The following is a 17,659-nucleotide window of genomic DNA, read 5'->3' as shown; positions in this document are numbered from 1 at the left end:
ACACCACAAGACTGTCATTTGCCCAATACTGATTAGTCTGGTTAAGCTCGGATTAGCACAAGAACTATAAAAACTCGATGGCATTGAACACACCATATGTGCCGACGACATTACAATCTGGGCTGGAAAGAGCAGTGACGGCCAAATCTATTTGCGCAGATCGTTCACCATGCGCCTCATCTTCTTTGTACAGGCTCTGTTGCTGTCCGCGCAAGGTTCATCGCCTGCAACCACGCTAACGCCGGTATCGACAACACCAAGCATCAGCAATCAAGCTCGGATACTCAACGTCATTATCGAACCGCCTCCTTTCCCAAGCCATGGATTCGTGACGTCACCGGCCATTACCCCTATAAAGACTGTCCCGCACCCGAGGATCTTCAGTGGGCACGGCGAAAGCGCTTGGCGCAGGTCGTTCACCATGCGCCTCATCATCTTTGTACAGGTTGGTCACAACTGTTCGTTTCGTAGTGACAATAGGTTTTTAGTTGTTCTGCCGTGCCCTCAACTTTGTATAAGTATAGCCTATGATTGCTTTTGCTCCTGCAAACTGATGTTGTGTGGCGATGTTGAGGAAAATCCTGGACCAACAGCTGAAGAAATGTTTGAATCCTTGATAGAAGGACAACAGGCAATAAGAAATGATATCGCGGGCTTGAAAATGCGCCTTGAAAATGCAGAAAAAGCTGTTGATTGTTTTGACAAACGTTTGACTCAGTTGGAAGAAGACGTACAAGAAAATACGAGCAAAGCTGCTAACTTGGTCACAACTGTATGTAAAATGGAAGAGATACTAAAATCACAGAAAGCCAAGATGATCGACCTAGAAGATCAAAGTAGGCGATCAAATCTGATAGTTTTTGGCGTTCCGGAAATTCCCAATGAAACTTTGTCGCTCTTACGTGACAAGGTTATAAACGACGTATTTCTGAATAAATTGGGCTTGAGCTGTTCGTCGGTGGCAAGAATATATAGGCTTGGGAGGAGTTCAGATGGCAAGCCGATTATCGTGTATTTCCAGGACTACACGAAAAAACATTCAGTCATGCAGAACGCATTTAAACTAAAAGGTTCAAACATTTCTATTCAGAATGATTACTGCGCTGACACGCGGCGCAAACGCAAACTGCTTTGGACTAGTGGGAAGGCAGACAAAGATAGCGGAAAAAAGGTTCAGCTGATTCACGATAAGCTGCGAATTGATGACCAGTATTTTTCTTGGGATGATGCCTCCAACTCCCGTAAACAGATTTCTGGAACTGATAGTACACCGAGCCGCAAACAAAATTATAGAACGAACAGCTCAACGTCCGAAAGCTAGCTATTGCAGGCGCACCAGCTCCGGCTTCTCTCATTCAATGCCAGAAGTATTGTAAATAAAACAGATAAGCTGGAAGATTTGCTTTTGTTATATGACCCCCATGTCTGCATCATTTCGGAAACTTGGTTGCACGAAGCCATTCGCGATGACGAAATAGTTCCGCCGAACTATCATCTGTACAGAAAAGACAGGGTTTCTCGCGGTGGCGGTATTGCAGTCATAACAAAATCCAGTGTTCATGTAACAGTTGCAGATCAAATCAAGGAACACCAAAGTTTACTCTTGAAGGTATCTATCTGGGGAATGTCATTTTTGTGTGCTCTGTATATCGGGCCCCAGGGGCTGATGATTCTTTTATGCATCAGTTGTATGGTCATCTTCTGAAACTAAACGGAAAAACTTAATAATAGCAGGTGACTTTATTCTACCGTGTCTAAACTGGAATCGTTTAAACTATGGTTCATCGGTTTCTGGTGACTTGGCGATAGATATTATGTTCAGCCTGGACCTCCAGCAGGCTGTTTATAGTGACACCCGTGGAAATAATATTCTCGATCTTCTATTCTTGAGCGAAGTATTTTCTGATGGAACAACAACGGTCGAGCCTGGTATATCATATCACAAGCTGATATCTTTTTGCTGGAAAGTTCCTGCGCAGAAGCACCAAGATCATAGAACAGTTAAAACAATTAGAGATTTCACTAAGGCAGATGATGTTGCGATTATAGATTATTTAGATACAAAACTTGGTATAATCGAAAATAATGTTGAACTTTCATGGCAACGTTTTGAGGAGACTGTAAAGTACTGTACGGAGCACTTTGTCCTGTTAAAAGTAGTTCGAAAACAGCGCCTAAATCCTTGGATAAATCGAGATATTATTCAGACCAAGCGTAAAATAAAAAGGCTGAGAAAGAGGAACAAAGCTACAACCCCGCTGATTACGCAGCTGAAACAAGACTTACTACGAAAGGTAAATTCGGCTAGAGATGAGTTCTACAGCTTGAATCTTGAAGAATTTATTTCTAGCGATCCTAAAAAGTTCTGGCTGCATCTAAGCCAGAGAAAACAACAGATACAAAGCATTACCGTCAACGGAATTGAAATAGAGGATGTGCACTGCATTGCTGAATACTTCAATGTATACTTTCAAAGTGTGTTTACAGAACGTGATCAGTGTGAACTTTCCAGTGCAAGTAGCCCATCGGTTGATAATATTTTAATCAGTCGCGAAGGTGTCCTGGCATTGCTTCTAAATATAAATATTAAGAAGTCAGCTGGGCCCGATAACATTCCTAATGCTTTCTTGAGGCGATATTCTGAGCAATTATCTGAATTCATTTCTAATCTTTTCCAGTTATCCTTAAAATTAGGTGCAATACCATCAGTCTGGAGTAAAGCACGTGTTGTGCCGGTACACAAGAAAGGAGACCGCCAATCTGTTTCAAATTACCGTCCTATATCTATTACTAGCTCGTGTTCTAAGCTATTGGAACATATTGTCACTGGTTTTATACAAGAGTTTTTGAAAGATCATAGCATACTATCACCTTTTCAGCATGGTTTCAGGAAAGGACTCTCCACTGTAACTCAACTCGTAACAACCGTACATGAGCTATCCCGCATACTTGATTTATCTGGACAAATAGATGTGCTTTTTCTGGACTTCAGCAAAGCTTTTGATAAAGTTCCCCATGCAAAGCTATTACATAAATTAGATAAAATTGGACTCCCGTTTGGTATCATACAGTGGATGTGTGCTTATCTCAAAAACAAAGAACAGTTTGTTGATATTAGGAATTGTACTTCCACTGCACGTCAGGTGACCTCAGGAGTCCCTCAGGGCAGTGTACTAGGACCATTGTTATTTTTAATCTATGTTAATGACTTCATTGATGTTATTCCTGGTAATGTGTCCATACGGTTATACGCGGATGATTGTGTTATCTTCAAGGAAATAGTGTCCTATGATGATCATTTTGTGCTGCAAAGATGCCTTGCAGAAATCACTGACTGGTGTTCCAATTGGGGAATGGAACTCAATGCGGAAAAAACTGTACATTTACGCGTGACAAGAAAAAAATCTGCTAGCATTTTTCCGTACCAACTTGGAAATAGAACTGTCCTCGAAGTCGACAAATACAAATACCTTGGCGTTACCCTCAACAATAAGTTTACATGGTCAACTCATATCTCGGATGTTTGCTCAGCTGCGCTGAAGAAACTGTGGTTCATAAAAAGAAAGCTTAAAAACGCGCCTGTAAGGACTAAAATGTTAGCCTACAATGCAATAGTGAGATCAAAGTTAGAATATGCTGCCGAACTCTGGGACCCGCATACCATGAAAGACACAAAAGAACTTGAGCGAGTACAGAGAAAAGCAGTGAGATTTATTTACGGGAAGTATGCCAGGAAGGATTCGCCGTCCTCAATAATGTTACAAAATAGAACACAGAGACTCGAAATACGCAGAAAAATTAATCGTCTGGTACTACTACATAGCACTCTTTCTGGAAAAAATAATATGACGCTACCAGCTTCCATATGTCGGCGTTCTACGAGGAGAACACGACACAGTCATGAGTGTTTGCTTGCACCGATCTTCGCGAAAACAAACGCTTACAAGTACAGTTTTTTTCCCTCGAACAGTGAACGATTGGAATTCACTTCCAATTAGTGTATTTCAGTCTAAAGTTTTCATGGCTGCATTGCAAAATCATTTTTGTGCAAGTTAGCGATGCTGACGGTATCATTTGTGCTTCTTTTAGTGTATTATGTTCATTTCATGTTGCATTGTATACGCTTTTCTGTGTTTTCTTGTTTGTGACATGCCCCTCCTGCTTGGGCCAAAGTATTGGCCTGCAGTATTATTAAATAAATAAATAATATTCTACAACTGCTACGACTGCTCTACAAGACGCCATTGACGTCCTAGAAAATTAACTTCAAAGCACGGGACTCCGCTGTTCCTCTGAAAAGTTGGAGCTTCTCCTGTACCGCCCCACACTCCGTGGACGCCCCTCACGGGGTTCCACGTATAAACGCCACTGCGAGGAAATCGGACTCCACCTGAGGGATGCCAGACCCATACCCGTGTTCCCTAGCATCTGCGTTCTTGGTATGACCATAGAAGCCAATTAATTTAAACTCTACGGCTGTCTCCAAGATCCTTAGGCAGATCGCTAGTACATCTAGACTGCTGAAACGAGTGACCAACCGACGAGGGCGTATGAAGAAAGCGTCATCCACCTTGTCCAATCTATTATCATCTGGCACATTACTTATGCTGCGCCCTTTCTCAACTGGTACAAAGCTGAAAAGACTAAACTGGACATCATCATCAGAGGAGCCTGTAAGCAGGCCTTAGGACTACCCAACCACACCAGCACGGAACTTCTACTGCAATTAGGTATCCACAACATGCTAGACGAGTTAATCGAAGCCCAACGTCGATCCCAACTAGAGCAGCTTACCCTAACGGAAACGGGCCGCAGCATTCTAAACAAGCTTAATATCACCTGCCACTGTCAACATGCAGACAAACACCCAATACCCCGTGACATTCAGCAATGGATACACGTCGACCCTCTTCCCCAAAACATGCACCCAGACAAGAACAAAGACTGCAGGAAGGCACGAGCTACCTCCCTCATCAAAGGTTATGCCAACACCGCGGGTATCACCTTCGTCGACGCAGCTGAATACCAAGATGGACGGCGCTTTTCGATGGTTACCACAGCAGGCGGTTTCCCCGACATGCTGCCAGCATCGTTACCAAAAATGGCGAGGCGGCCTAGGAAGTGGCCATCGCCCTGGCCACTCTTGACCCAGCCTGTCACGCCATACTGAGCGATTCTCGCGCAGCAATCAACTACATCAAAGTTCGTATTTATCAACAATGACTCCGTCTCTTACAACAAGCCCCGCGTATTCGTCTGAAAATCAAATCACCCTCGTCTGGAACCCAGCACACGCCAGCGTTGTCCACCCGCAGTTCACCAGCCTCAACGAGGTTACACACTCCATAGCACCAGGACTGGTCGACCGTGTCGGAGACAGTGCTGGTGCACCCGCAGGATGCGACAGCCCTACAAGATACAATGACCTTGTGAAGTCATTTTGCCTCGCAAGAAGAACCTTCCCCACCCCTCACCGCAAGTTAAACAGAGCACAGGCAACCACCCTTCGCCTGTTACAGACCAATACATAACACTCCCTCACACGCTATCACATCATATACCCCGACATCCACCCAAGCCAGGTGTGGAAGATCTGTAAAAACCAGCAACACTCGATCCCGCACATGCTATGGGAGTGCAAAGATTAATTAGAGATTAATCCGATGACCCTCTCGTGGAGATGGCACACCACCGTGCGCAGCTCCCATCTCGACGACCAACTCTGGGCTACGCAGCAGGATCACGAACCGACGAAGAGGCAAGACCTCGACGTCCCATCGTGGAAGGCCTAGGCCCAGCCCGCTAAACTACTGGTTATCATTAAAGTTCGCGCCCTCTCTCTCTCTTGTTCTTCCCTCGTAGTTGTTTCCAACGCAAACCTCAATAAGCCATCTGAATGGCCCACTTGTTCGCCATTCTTGTACTTGATAACATACTGATAACAAGCCAAGACATTTTTCAATCGCTGCACTCTTGCTATCACTACTTGACTGATGTGTCTCTTGGGATCAAACTTCGTCAGCGGCTGATGTGTCATTATTTGGAAATTCCGACCGAATAAGTACTTATAAAACTTTTGAATAGCAAAAACAATGGCTCGAGCTTCACGCTCAATTTGTTCATAGTTTCTTCCGGCCGCTGCAAACATGCCTGACGCGAATGTGATAGGCCTCTCGCCGCGACCTTCGGTGTGCGCGAGCACTGATCCAAGGTCGTATGCCGATGCGTCACACGTCGGGCACAGCGGTTTGTTCCCATCGTACAAAGCTAGCACTGAGTCCTCGCTCAGGAGCAGCATGCATTTCTGAAAGCTGGTTTCACACTCCTTTGTCCATTACCACGGACAATCTTTTCTGAGGTGCTTCTAGAGCGGTTTTAAGGTCATGGCTGTTTGGGATAGGAACCTAGCGTAAAAATTCGCCAACCTTAGGAAAGCCCTCAATTCGGAGACACCATTCGGAGTTGGAGCCCTCAATATGGCTTCTCATTTATCTTTCGCAGGGTGCATGCCAACCACGTCAATTTCGTGACCAAGATAGCGGACGCGATTTTTAAGTAATTGACATTTATCAGCGTTTGCACGTATCCCATGTTTCCGCAGTTTCTGCAGCACCTGTTCGGTGCGTCTCAGACACTTGTGTCCTGCCTTTTCTGCTCTGAGAACATCATCTAGATAGCACACTGTTTTTCAAGCCAGCCGATACCCGGTCCATCACTGACTGGAAAATGACAGGTGCGCTCGCGACACCAAAAGGTAAACGCGTGAAACGGAAAATGCCAAGGTGTGCATTTATCGTTATCAACTGTTGCAAAGCGTCTTCAATACGAAATTAAGAGTACGCTTTCCATAAATCGAGCACACTGAATCAAGTTCCCCCTGCCAACGACGCGATCACATCTTCCAGCAAAGGTAGCGGGTAGTGGGCAACCGTAATACAGGGGTTTAAAGACACTTGGTATTCACCACAGAGCATGAGGGCTTTTCCATCACTCTTCAGAACTGCTACGACAGAGGTTGGCCAATGGCTTTCACGCACCGGGAACAACACACCGGCCCATTCCAGCTCCTTCAACTCTTTTTCAACTTTCTTTCAGGGCGTACGGCACTGGAGCCTGGCTTTACAGAATACAGGCTGCGTTCCCTGCTTCAAACAATGGAGCACACAAAACCCTTAATAGTTTCAATTGGGCCCCTGAACAGATTCTTGTACTTTCTTAGCAAGCCATTCTATTTAGTGATTGTGTTCACTCGCAAAACATGAGACCAGTTCAGGCGAATATGCTTCAACCAGTGTCTGCCAAGCAATGCCGGTGCCGTGCGCTCCTGTACATTCGCAGCTATCGCGAGCGGCACTCTAAAATAATTGCTTTCATGAGCTACATCTACAGTGACACTGCCCTTCAAGGCAACGCTTAAAGCAGTGTATGTTCTTAAGCGAAACTGCACAGGCTGATATGGCAGATGTCCAAAATATTTCACAAATTCATTTTCAGGCATGTTAGATACCGCTGAGCCTGTGTCTATTTCTATAGCATTGGTTTGCCCATAACATTCACATGAACTTTGTACGGCTCAACTCTTTCTACTAGCGCGTATAATAGTTAGACACGTCCTCTTCCGCGGTAAATTTGCTCTGCCTTCTCTGACATATAATAGCTAAATGTCCCGTCTGGGATCAATTGTAGCAGCTTGCCTTTGTGTGCTGACGGTCCTGCTGGTAGTAGCGACTCCACAACAAATATACGACCGCATCCTGCCCTTGTCAGCGGACCCTTACCTCGCAGCCGCCGTACCACGTCAGCGACAGTCGCTAGTCGATCGCGTAGTCGCGGCACTGTCACCGCGGTGCCACTTGACGTCGTCCTCTTGTTCTGGGGTCACGTCTCGTCCCGGTAGCATCTCCCTCACGTGGCATCCCGAGGCTTCCATGGACGTAGCGATAACACGCGCATTGTCCCATGTCAGGCCATTGTCGCCTTCAGCGGCCAAAAGCTTGCATCGAATAGCCTCGCTGCGCACACCCTCGAAGAGCTGGTCTCTGAGCACCTCAGCCACAGAAGCGCAGGACATATGCACAGGCGCCGTCTCCGCACTCTTTCCCCATCTCCTTTAACCATCCACTGCGCGTGCATCCTTTACACGATATGGACGCCTGCACCCAGGGTACACGCTCTGCGACGCATGCGGGGTTTGCATACGGGGCTAGGGGTAAACAGCTTCTCTGCAATATAAATCTTCGCGCCGGTTCTCACTGCTAGTGCAGCGTGTTGCCATGAAATGGAACACTCTTTCTATTGCACCGGAGGATGGAGAGCCACAGGCACGGCGATGGCGTTTACATACCGAGGCCAAAAATGTGGAATCCGTAAGAGTGCCAGGCAGAAGATATTGCAGCAGATGGAATAGGAGCAGAGTGGGAGAGGAATGTAGCCCTAAAAAAGGACTCTTAAACGGGGTTTCTAAAGATTAAAACAGTAATTGACCGGCAGCTGCCATTTTTTTGATATTGCGATATCAGGTTTATGGATACTGCAGGAGCTTTTGTACCGTCGCCGTGGGGTTCCGTATAAAATCTCATGGCGATAAAATCATCGCCGTATGCTGTATGTGGGAGTGTAAGCACGCGAGGGTGAGACCGCGGCCCAAACTCGCGCAGGCAAGGGGAAAAGCAAGGGAGGAAGCGCGCCGTCTACCGTCGCGCACCAGCTTTCAGGGAGAGGGTAGTGAGTTTGGAGGTGCGTTCTGCTCCGGGCGGCCGCGGCGCCCACCAGGCCTGCTGTATCTTGAAAGCCATCTGCGACGGAGACAGTTTGAGCCGCGCGCTTAGTTTTCGCGGCTTACATCATGTTGATGCGAGAGGTAGCACGAAGGTCCATTCGGTCACTGTTGCTGCGGCCCTTCCTCACTCTACCGTTTTGACAGCAAGTTTCCGCGGTCATCGAGTCAGATGTGTTCATGTATGCTTTTGTGTGCGGGACGCCATGCTTGTTAATTAAGGCAGTATGCCAGTGTTTACAAGAATATGCAGCCGATAAAGCATCTATCCTTACTTCCCATAGCTGTCCACTAATTTGCTATTGGAATCGTTGTTTTGCCTTTCGGGCGCAAATGCGAATTTTTTTTCTCACGTGGTGCAGTTAGGTGAGATACTTTCAACTAAAACCAATGGAAGGATGAATTTATTATTATTACTGTTATTAGTAACAGTGGTGCTCTGCTATTATTATTATTTATACATATTAGAGATATTTCAGGCCTTGCACTTTTGGAGAGCTGCGATTCGAGAAGAAAGTAGATGTAAGTGTCCTGCATATTCATCTATATCTTTTTTTCTCCAAAGGCTTTTTATTCAAATTATTGCAAAACACCCAATTTTTGGCCAATCCCCCGCGGTGGGTGTGTGCCATACGTACAGGGAACAATCGTCATCATCATCATCATCATGTTATGCTCTCCGCCCACCTGATTCTTGTCATATCTCCCTTAGTGGGTACGAGTCATAAAAGCGGACCAGTATCATCGTCATCAGTCGTTGACAGCACGACCAGGCCACTCGTGCGCGCTGACCTACAGTTCGAACCGAGAGATTGTCAGCAGCAGAATGCCGGGAAATAGAGTACAGGAAGAAAGAGGTCAGGCGTCGGCCACTTCGGCAACGGTTGCCACGTCCCCAGGTACTCTAGACGTACCCAGCGATGCTGGGTTCTTCTATCTTGGCTATGGCGTCATGACTAGGCAGCACAGGGCTTTCCTCCTCCAGGAGGGATTTCCTGTCGAACTGATGAACGGTGTCGAGCCACGAACTCGGCCGAAGAGAGGCGCCCGCCCTTGTTCTTCTGGAGGACCACCAAGAAACCATGTCATCAGCATGCGCGGCCGTGGAAGGGCCGTTGACTCGCCACGTCACGTCCTTGGCGGGTCGTCTTCCGAAGGCCCGATACTCGACAGCCGAGGCAACGGGGGACATTCGGGCCCTTCCCCATGCCCAGTTGGACACACCAGCAAGGACGGACAGGTGACCCAGTAGTCCCGATGGAGTACCGTCTACTTGTCATGGAGTCGATTTGAATGATCGCCAGGCGTCGAGAGTGAAGACGTGGTGTGACAGCATCAATCTTTCCGACGGCAGCATCTGCCACCTCGCTGCTTTGGATTAAATTTGGATTTTGTCCTTTTGGGTCTTCTCAATTTCTGTTCCATAGCCGTTCACCACCACTCCCACGAATTTTCTTTCTTTTGTAACATACAAACCTCAAGACGCGAATATGCCCAACAAAGAACATAAATTACCATTTGTCGTTCAGCATTTTGCCCTATTAGACAATAAAAAATTGTATTTAATGCTGAGTTTTTTTTGCTTGGCTTCCAGCGTGGAACCAAAGTTACCTCTTCTGCATTTTAACGGACTTCTCGAAATGTATCCCTATGAAAATTTCCCCTTTTGCTTCTCCATTGGCCTGATAGGTTTCCTCAGCTTTCGTGGTTAAACGCGGACGTTAATGCCACGTTTTGACATGACACTTAACCACAATATCCCTGCGGGGCTTCCATTACTGATAACGTTGTACCCGGTGCCAGCCTGTTTTACCACGGTGTGCAATTACCATGCAGGTGCAAAAGCACGATCTTTGTGAAATGTACCACTATCACACCACCTGCCGCGGCAGCTCATGTGGTAGCTATGAGATTGCGCTGCTGAGATTGAGATTGCGGCTTCGACCTCGACCGCGGCGGTCGTATTTCAGTTAGGGTGGAATGCAAAAATGCCCGTGCACTATGCATTGGCTGACCGTTAAATGAACTCAGCTGGCAAAAATTATTCCGCAGCCCCCACTGCGGGGCACCTGAGAATATTATTTTACACATAAACCCTAGCACTTATTTCAAAGCGTTGGCATGTCTGAGCTGATTGGTCAGTTTTGTGCTGCATTGGTGGACCTCTCTCGGATATAGTTGAGTTTCCATTTCTCACAGGTACGTTCTACTGGGTATGTTGTCATGCCGCTGGTTGTGTGCCATCGCCTTCATGCTATCTGACACCGTGGCCGTCATATAGTCGCCATCCAATTTTCTTGACACCGTCGCCATCACACCATCGTCATCATGCAGTCGTCGTCATTCGACTGTAGCCGTTGTTTACACGCTGTCGTTTTGCTATCGTCGTCATTTCTAAATCACCGCATTGTCGTCATGTCATCGTCACCATAGCGCCTTCTGCTGCGCCAGTGTGTGCTTAGAAAGCCCGCTAATGACACGCCGTGGTTGCTTAGTGGCTATGGTTTGGGGCTGCTGCACACGAGGTCGCGGGCTCAAATCGCGGCCATGGCGGCCGCATTACGATGCAGGCGATATGCGGTATGCCTATTTACTTAGATTTAGGTGCGCGCCAAGAACCCCAAGTGATCCGAATTTCCAGAGTCCCTCACTACGACGTACCCCATTATCAGATCGTGGCTTTGGGTCGGAAAACCCCATATTTTTTTAAAGCCCGTGAAGAGAGAGAGAGAAAATGATAAATGAAAGGTAGGGAGGTTAACCAGGACTGAGCCCGGTTGGCTACCCTACACTGGGGAAAGGGAAACGGGGACGGAAAGATTAAAGAAAGAAGAGAAAGTCCGCCGGGGATATCGTTCAGTCACTCAGTCCGGATTACAGACGCTGACTCAATCCTGTATCTTTCAAACATCGCAGCAGCGCTTTTGTGACCTTTTGTAGCTGCGATATACAAGGCCATGGTCCCAAGATCTTGTTCAAGGTGAACGGTTTTCTGTCTAACTGTCTAAGCCCGTGAAAGTTCAAGCATCGGAAAGGAGCTGAGCAGTTTAAACGAAAACGCATAGAAGCGACCTTTACACTGAAATTTCTTACAAGAAGCAGTTCTATAAAGTTTGTAAACAGGGATAAGGCGCCTGAGGAAGGCTGGCCGACGTTTCGATAGCATGACCTACCTTCGTCAAAGGCGGCATCGTCCTCCTCGGCATATTGGTTTTAAAGGGTTAGTGCAGTGACGTCACGTGCAGTTTTTATCGGTGGTGGTTGGTTCTAAAGGGAGAGACTTCAGAGGTAATGAGCGCCGTCGCCTGACGTCTGTGAGCGTCGGTCCTAAGACGAAGGGACAAGAGCGCGAGAAAGGGAAGGCGAGGAGAAAGAAAGGGAAGAAAAGGAGAGAGAAAAAACAGGGGGGAGACACGAAGAGGAAAAGAAGCGAAAACAAGAAAAAAAGAAGGGGGCATGGGAGTGCGTTGGGGAAGCGAGAGGTTAGGGAGCACTCAGGGATGTCCTTGGTGGCATGGTTTTTGTGTCATTAAAAGAGCCGATCAGGCGGTCAGTGCGCGAGGAACACAAAAGACAAAAAAAAAGAACATGAGTTGGAAGAGTGACTTGAGCAGCATAGCAGCGATGCATCGAGTAATTTTGAAGTACTTAAAATGGCGACAAGGAGTGTGGGTGCAATGTAACTGGAGGGCAGCGGTATGGTCTTTCAAGGGACGTTAGCCCCAGGAGCTCAACGTAAGAACGTTACGGCGGCATACAGAAATGGCGATACCTGTGTGGCTGAGACACCGGAAAAGGTATACTGACGTCTGGGTCTTCGCAATGTGTTGGTGAGGGTTTTTCAGAAAACACATAATAAAAAATAGACAAAAAGCTAGAAATGAGAGGGGGGGATCAAAACCGGAATAACAAATAGGGAGGTGACGTGCGCACAATCGGACGGGGGCAGGTGTATACGGGAAGAGCGGGGACGTACAGTTGATCGAAACGTAAAAACATGATATAGTATTTTAAATTGAGTAGTAGGCAGGAAAACGTTTTCGGAATGGAGGAATAGGTGAGGTTAAGAATTAAGGTTAGCTGGTGGCATAATGTGTTTTGTGTCTTAGTTGATGATATGAGAATTTCAGATTTAAGTTACAGCTTTTAAAGTTTCTAAGTTGTCACGTGCCAAATGAATCCCCGTTGGGTGTAGGCATTTAAGCTTGTGTATAGGTATGATTCCGCATATTTCCTTTCACGAGGTGAACGGAAATTGGTTGTAGTATATACGCGTAGTTTGCGCAGATGGGCGCGCCACTGGTGGCGGCCTTGCGCAGAACACACGGAAGAGGAGCCAGCCGCGTGCCGTAGTCTGTTGTGTCGTTGATAGTGCTTCTCTGTCTTATTGGCGCTTTCAGAGCGAAATAGGAAACACCCTTCGCATCTGTGGGGTGGCCAGAGCTTCAAGGAATGTCGAAGAAAAATTGTTGGAGGGTGGGAGGCTCAAATACCGGCGAAAATGTGCCAGCGATACAGTTCTAATCATTCCCCGCACAGCCTCATCAGCGGGAGCAACGGTAGCAAAGGATCGTCGCTTCCGTGTGAAATTTCTTGTTCTCATCCTATCCTTTTACGCGTCGGTGTTTTTTTACACTCAGTTAGTCGCAGTTAGCCTGCAGTGCAGCATGCGGTTTAATGGCATTCCCCTAAGTTCTCCTCAAGTTCGGACACGCATGGTCGTGTCGGGGCTCGGGAAGGCGCCGCCGTGGCCCCAGTTACGTGGGCTGTCCCGTTTCGGCTGCCTTCCCGAACCAATACTTTCAAAGCTTATTTTCTCTTTCTCTATGGAGGGAGAGGGCACACTGTTCATCGTGTACGAATGCGTGCTGCGCTATTTTGAGTTTCGCGCGAAACCATACGTGTGTCTGGACAGGGGGAAGGGTATTTCAAAGGAATTGGCTGGGGAAGGAGGAAGGGGACGAGTACAGGGTGAGACGGCGCGTAAGCTGGTATGCGACAGGTTGCAGTGAACCCAAGCATCGCGGCAGTGTCAATAGGCATCACAACTTAGAAAAGCGCTTTTATAATATGCGTCCTAGTCGCCGGCGACGACAAAAGCAAAAACGAAAGAAGAGATGGGGCGGGGAGACAGCAGGTGGCCAGACCCGAGTCGCCGCTGAGGTAAAAAAAATCTCAAGGCGTAAAGGTTGGAGGAGGGGGGGGGGAGGCGAGTATGCCGCCACCGTAGTTCCGCACGACGAATACCCTTGACATGGAGCCGCGGTTACGAGGTGAGTCTAGACAACCTTCGGAGCAACTCAGTCTATCAGGACAGAATTGTAGTAGGCTCATTGCTTATAAACGTACCGTGCTTGGATTCAGCAAAGCCTCTTTAAATATACAGCTTCACTGTAATATTAGAGGCTCTGGCTTACAAATGTTTGAACGTGGGCTGGTTGGTTCTTCGGCGTATTTTGACGAAAAACAGCGCGGAGATGAAAAAAACACTCAATTTTTGGAAAAAGAGGGAATTACATTCCCATTCCACCCAGGCAAAATACGCTTAATTCAATCCGCGTTCCATTCCCATTCCATTCCGCGGCCGCGAAAATGTGGAATAATTCTAGAGTCATTCGGATTCCGGCGCGATAACTCCGCAACAGTGATTTACACATGATCGAATACACATACGTATTACGCGGGTTAGATTTCGCCAAGCATCAGACAAATAATGGAGGATTTGTTTTTTCTTTGAAGAACGGGAGAGAGAGAGGGGGGGGGGGCTCTTTATTGGAAGAACAGAGAATTTTGCCGGCGCGTATATAACCGCTGGCATGCTACTCTGTATAGGGATGGGGAATGGTATTAAAAGATTCCAGAAGAGAGTGGGAGAAAAAAACAGGATAAAAATAAATATGAAATGTCCGAGTGGACCTGATACTAATTTTTACATGTGACATGGCAGGTTAATTAAGGCTTTTGTATAGGAAGGATGCAATTTTTAAAGTTTTCCTATTTGACCAATGTCTGTCAGGTATTTGAACAATAAATCCAAAACCCGTCGCTGTTTTGAAGGGCCGGGCATTCGACCTAAGATGCTCGGTAATGTTAACGGTTCGTGGCGAATCATGTCCATTTGGTGCTCAAAAAATTGTCTCTCGTCGCGGTACGCGGGGCATTCTAGTAATATGTGCTCAATTGTCTCTAAGTTGCGACAGTTACCACAGTATGGGTTAGTAGTAAGTCCTATGCGGTACAGATAATTGTTCGTATATGCCACGTTCAGTCGAATACGATGGTACAATGTCTCTGAGTGCCGAGGAAGTGGTCGTGGAATTTTCGGTCTCATTTCTGGGTCAATGTAACGTAGGAAGTTATCTTGGTGAAGCGGCAGATTCAAGATGCGGTTTTTTTATTGATAGGCATATTTTTTTTTGCCATGGTTGAAGCGTCGGCTTTTGTAAAATATGTTCTTCTGAACTTGCGGTATTGGAGTCCATTTCTGGCAGCTTCGTCCGCTCTTTCATTTCCCGAAATGCCGGCATGGCCAGGTATCCACTGGAACTTTATGCAATGCCCAGCAATCTTAGCCCTGTGGTGAAGATAAGCAATGTCAAATGCTGCTGGTTGATTATTGCAACGCTTGTGCCTGTTCCATATACTTTGTAGGGCTGCTTTTGAGTCTGTGAATATCACCCATGTCTTTGGCGGCTGCTGTGGAAGTATATACACAAGGGCCTCCTTAATGCCATATAGCTCCGCTGAGGTAGATGATGTCGCTCGCTCAAGACGAAACGAGAATCGTTGTCCTGTAGAGGGAACAAAAAGTCCGCATGATGAACGATGTGGAGTTGTAGAGCCATCTGTGAAAATGTGTGTTGCGGCTGCGTATTCTTTGTGCATATATTCTAAAGCTATCTGATAAGTCGCTGCTTGAGGCATTTTCTTTTTCGCACTGATTCCAGGTATGTATGGCACGATTTCCAGTGGGGACAGTGTCCATGGTGAAATGTTTCGCGGCATAAGTTGTGACGCCTGAGCAGGAATCGAAATAGATATGCTTCCGACGGCCTGCCCAAAGCTAGATGTAGCACGGGTTCTGGAAATATCCTTTAAAAAGTGAGTCTTCGTATGAATGACATGGCGGAGGTGTATCCGAAGTGTCTCCTGCGAACATAGCACTTCCAGAGGCAGGCATCCAGCTTCTGCTACAGTCCCTGAGCGGGACGACCCCTTCGGAAGGCCAAGACATACGCGAAGGCAGTTGTTTCGTGCTGCCTCGAGTTTTCTCTTGCTTGTGGGAGATATTTTGTGCAGGATCGGGAGGTAATATCGGAGTGTTCCATCGACGTAGGGCTTATGGAGGAGCACCATTGATCGACAGGTGCCGCCCCACTGTGATCCGGCTAGAAATCGGAATACGTGCGACGCGGAGGAAATCTTCTCACTCAGTTTTTTCACTTGGGGCGACCATGTGAGGTTCCTGTCGATCGTCACTCCAAGAAACCTTTGCGTCTTGACGTATGGAAGGGCGCGACCACCCAACACTAGTGGGTATTTTTCCATACACCTCCGCGTGAAAGCCATGGCAACGCTTTTGTCGGGGGACAATTTCAGACCCCTTGGATTTAGGTAGGCCGTTATATTTGCTAGCGCTCTCTGGAGGCGTTGTTGGGTGGTACTGCGGGAACGCGCCGCACTCCAAATGCAGATGTCGTCCGCACACAGTATGATTTTGACGCCAGGGGGCAGGTTTCTTTTCAGATGGATGAGGACTAAATTAAATAATACCGGGCTTAACACAGCTCCTTGTGGCACTCCCTTCTCGACAGCATAAAGCGCCGTGGGGCCATCCGGGGTACACATGAAAAGTTGGCGTCCTTGAAGATAGTCTGCAATCCATGCGTAGAGCCGTGCTCCAAGACCAAGGGTTTCCAAAGCGTCAAGTATTGCTGTATGATAGACTGAATCATATGCTGCCTTAATGTCTAAAAATAATGCAGTAGGTATGTTGCCAGAGACCAATGCCTCTTCAATTGATGAGACCAAGGCAATGACATTATCAATTGCGGATCTATTTTGCCGGAAGCCATTCATTTCCTCCGGGTAAACTTTTGCAGTTTCCAGGAACCAATTTAGTCGTTTGTAGATCATTTTTTCGAATAGCTTCCCTACGCAGCTAAGCAGAGATATGGGTCTAAAGGAGGCGTAATTTGTTGGCTGCTTCGATGGTTTCAATATAGGAATGACTTTCGCAAGCTTCCATTCCGTAGGAACCTCCCCAGTTATCCATGAGGCGTTGTAGTACTCCAGAAGGCGTAGGCGAGATGTGTGACATAGATTTGCGAGTGCTTCATAACTCACGCCGTCATGGCCAGGTGATGATCGCTTGTTTACGTCGCTGATTGCTGCCGTGAGCTCTTCGATGGTGAATGGTAATTCTAAGTCAGGAAGGGTAGCTCGAGGTGGACTAGGCTGACGACTTGCAATTTGCCGCAAAGGTTGTGCCCCGTTGGAAAGGAGCCTGCAGTACTGCTCTGCCAAAAAATGTGGAACGCTTCACGATTTTGCGTGTCATCCTTGCGCAGGGGCCATGCTAATCTTCTCTGTATCGTTCCAATTTTAGTATATGTACTTTGGAAGTACTTGAAGAACGGTGTATACGCAGTAGCATATACCCAAACCTATGGGATTTTTGGTTTCGAATCCGGTTTCCCTCAGAACAGGTGTCTGGTGCTCTAGCCGTTAGTCCAGGGGCTACGAAGTTAACCAAGTTGTCGGGAAGAGGTGCTGAGAGATGGACTGATACGGCAAAGTGCGTGAAGTATCCCAAGATTGCAAATCGCACTAAATGTGCGCGGCTGTGTGTAGATTTCAACCAGCGCCTACTCGGTTACAGGC

General features: G+C 47.1%; 1 long non-coding RNA gene and 1 other non-coding gene across 2 annotated transcripts; one reads left to right on the top strand and one right to left on the bottom strand.

Annotated features, from left to right (window-relative positions):
- The first annotated feature begins 390 nt into the window (after positions 1 to 390).
- On the top strand, positions 391 to 10,176 carry LOC135913462 (uncharacterized). The gene is made up of 2 exons (XR_010568021.1): positions 391 to 445; positions 9,489 to 10,176. It is a non-coding gene; the product is annotated as an uncharacterized lncRNA (long non-coding RNA).
- Positions 10,177 to 17,301: 7,125 nt separating this feature from the next.
- LOC135913497 (U6 spliceosomal RNA) lies at positions 17,302 to 17,404 on the bottom strand. Its single transcript, XR_010568041.1, has one exon. It is a non-coding gene; the product is annotated as a U6 spliceosomal RNA (small nuclear RNA).
- Between the last annotated feature and the right edge of the window lie 255 nt (positions 17,405 to 17,659).

This window comes from Dermacentor albipictus, unplaced genomic scaffold (genome assembly GCF_038994185.2).
Source record: "Dermacentor albipictus isolate Rhodes 1998 colony unplaced genomic scaffold, USDA_Dalb.pri_finalv2 scaffold_14, whole genome shotgun sequence".
Taxonomy (NCBI): domain Eukaryota; kingdom Metazoa; phylum Arthropoda; class Arachnida; order Ixodida; family Ixodidae; genus Dermacentor; species Dermacentor albipictus.
Note: the sequence above shows the minus strand (reverse complement) of the source record. Positions and strands in the feature narration are given on the sequence as shown.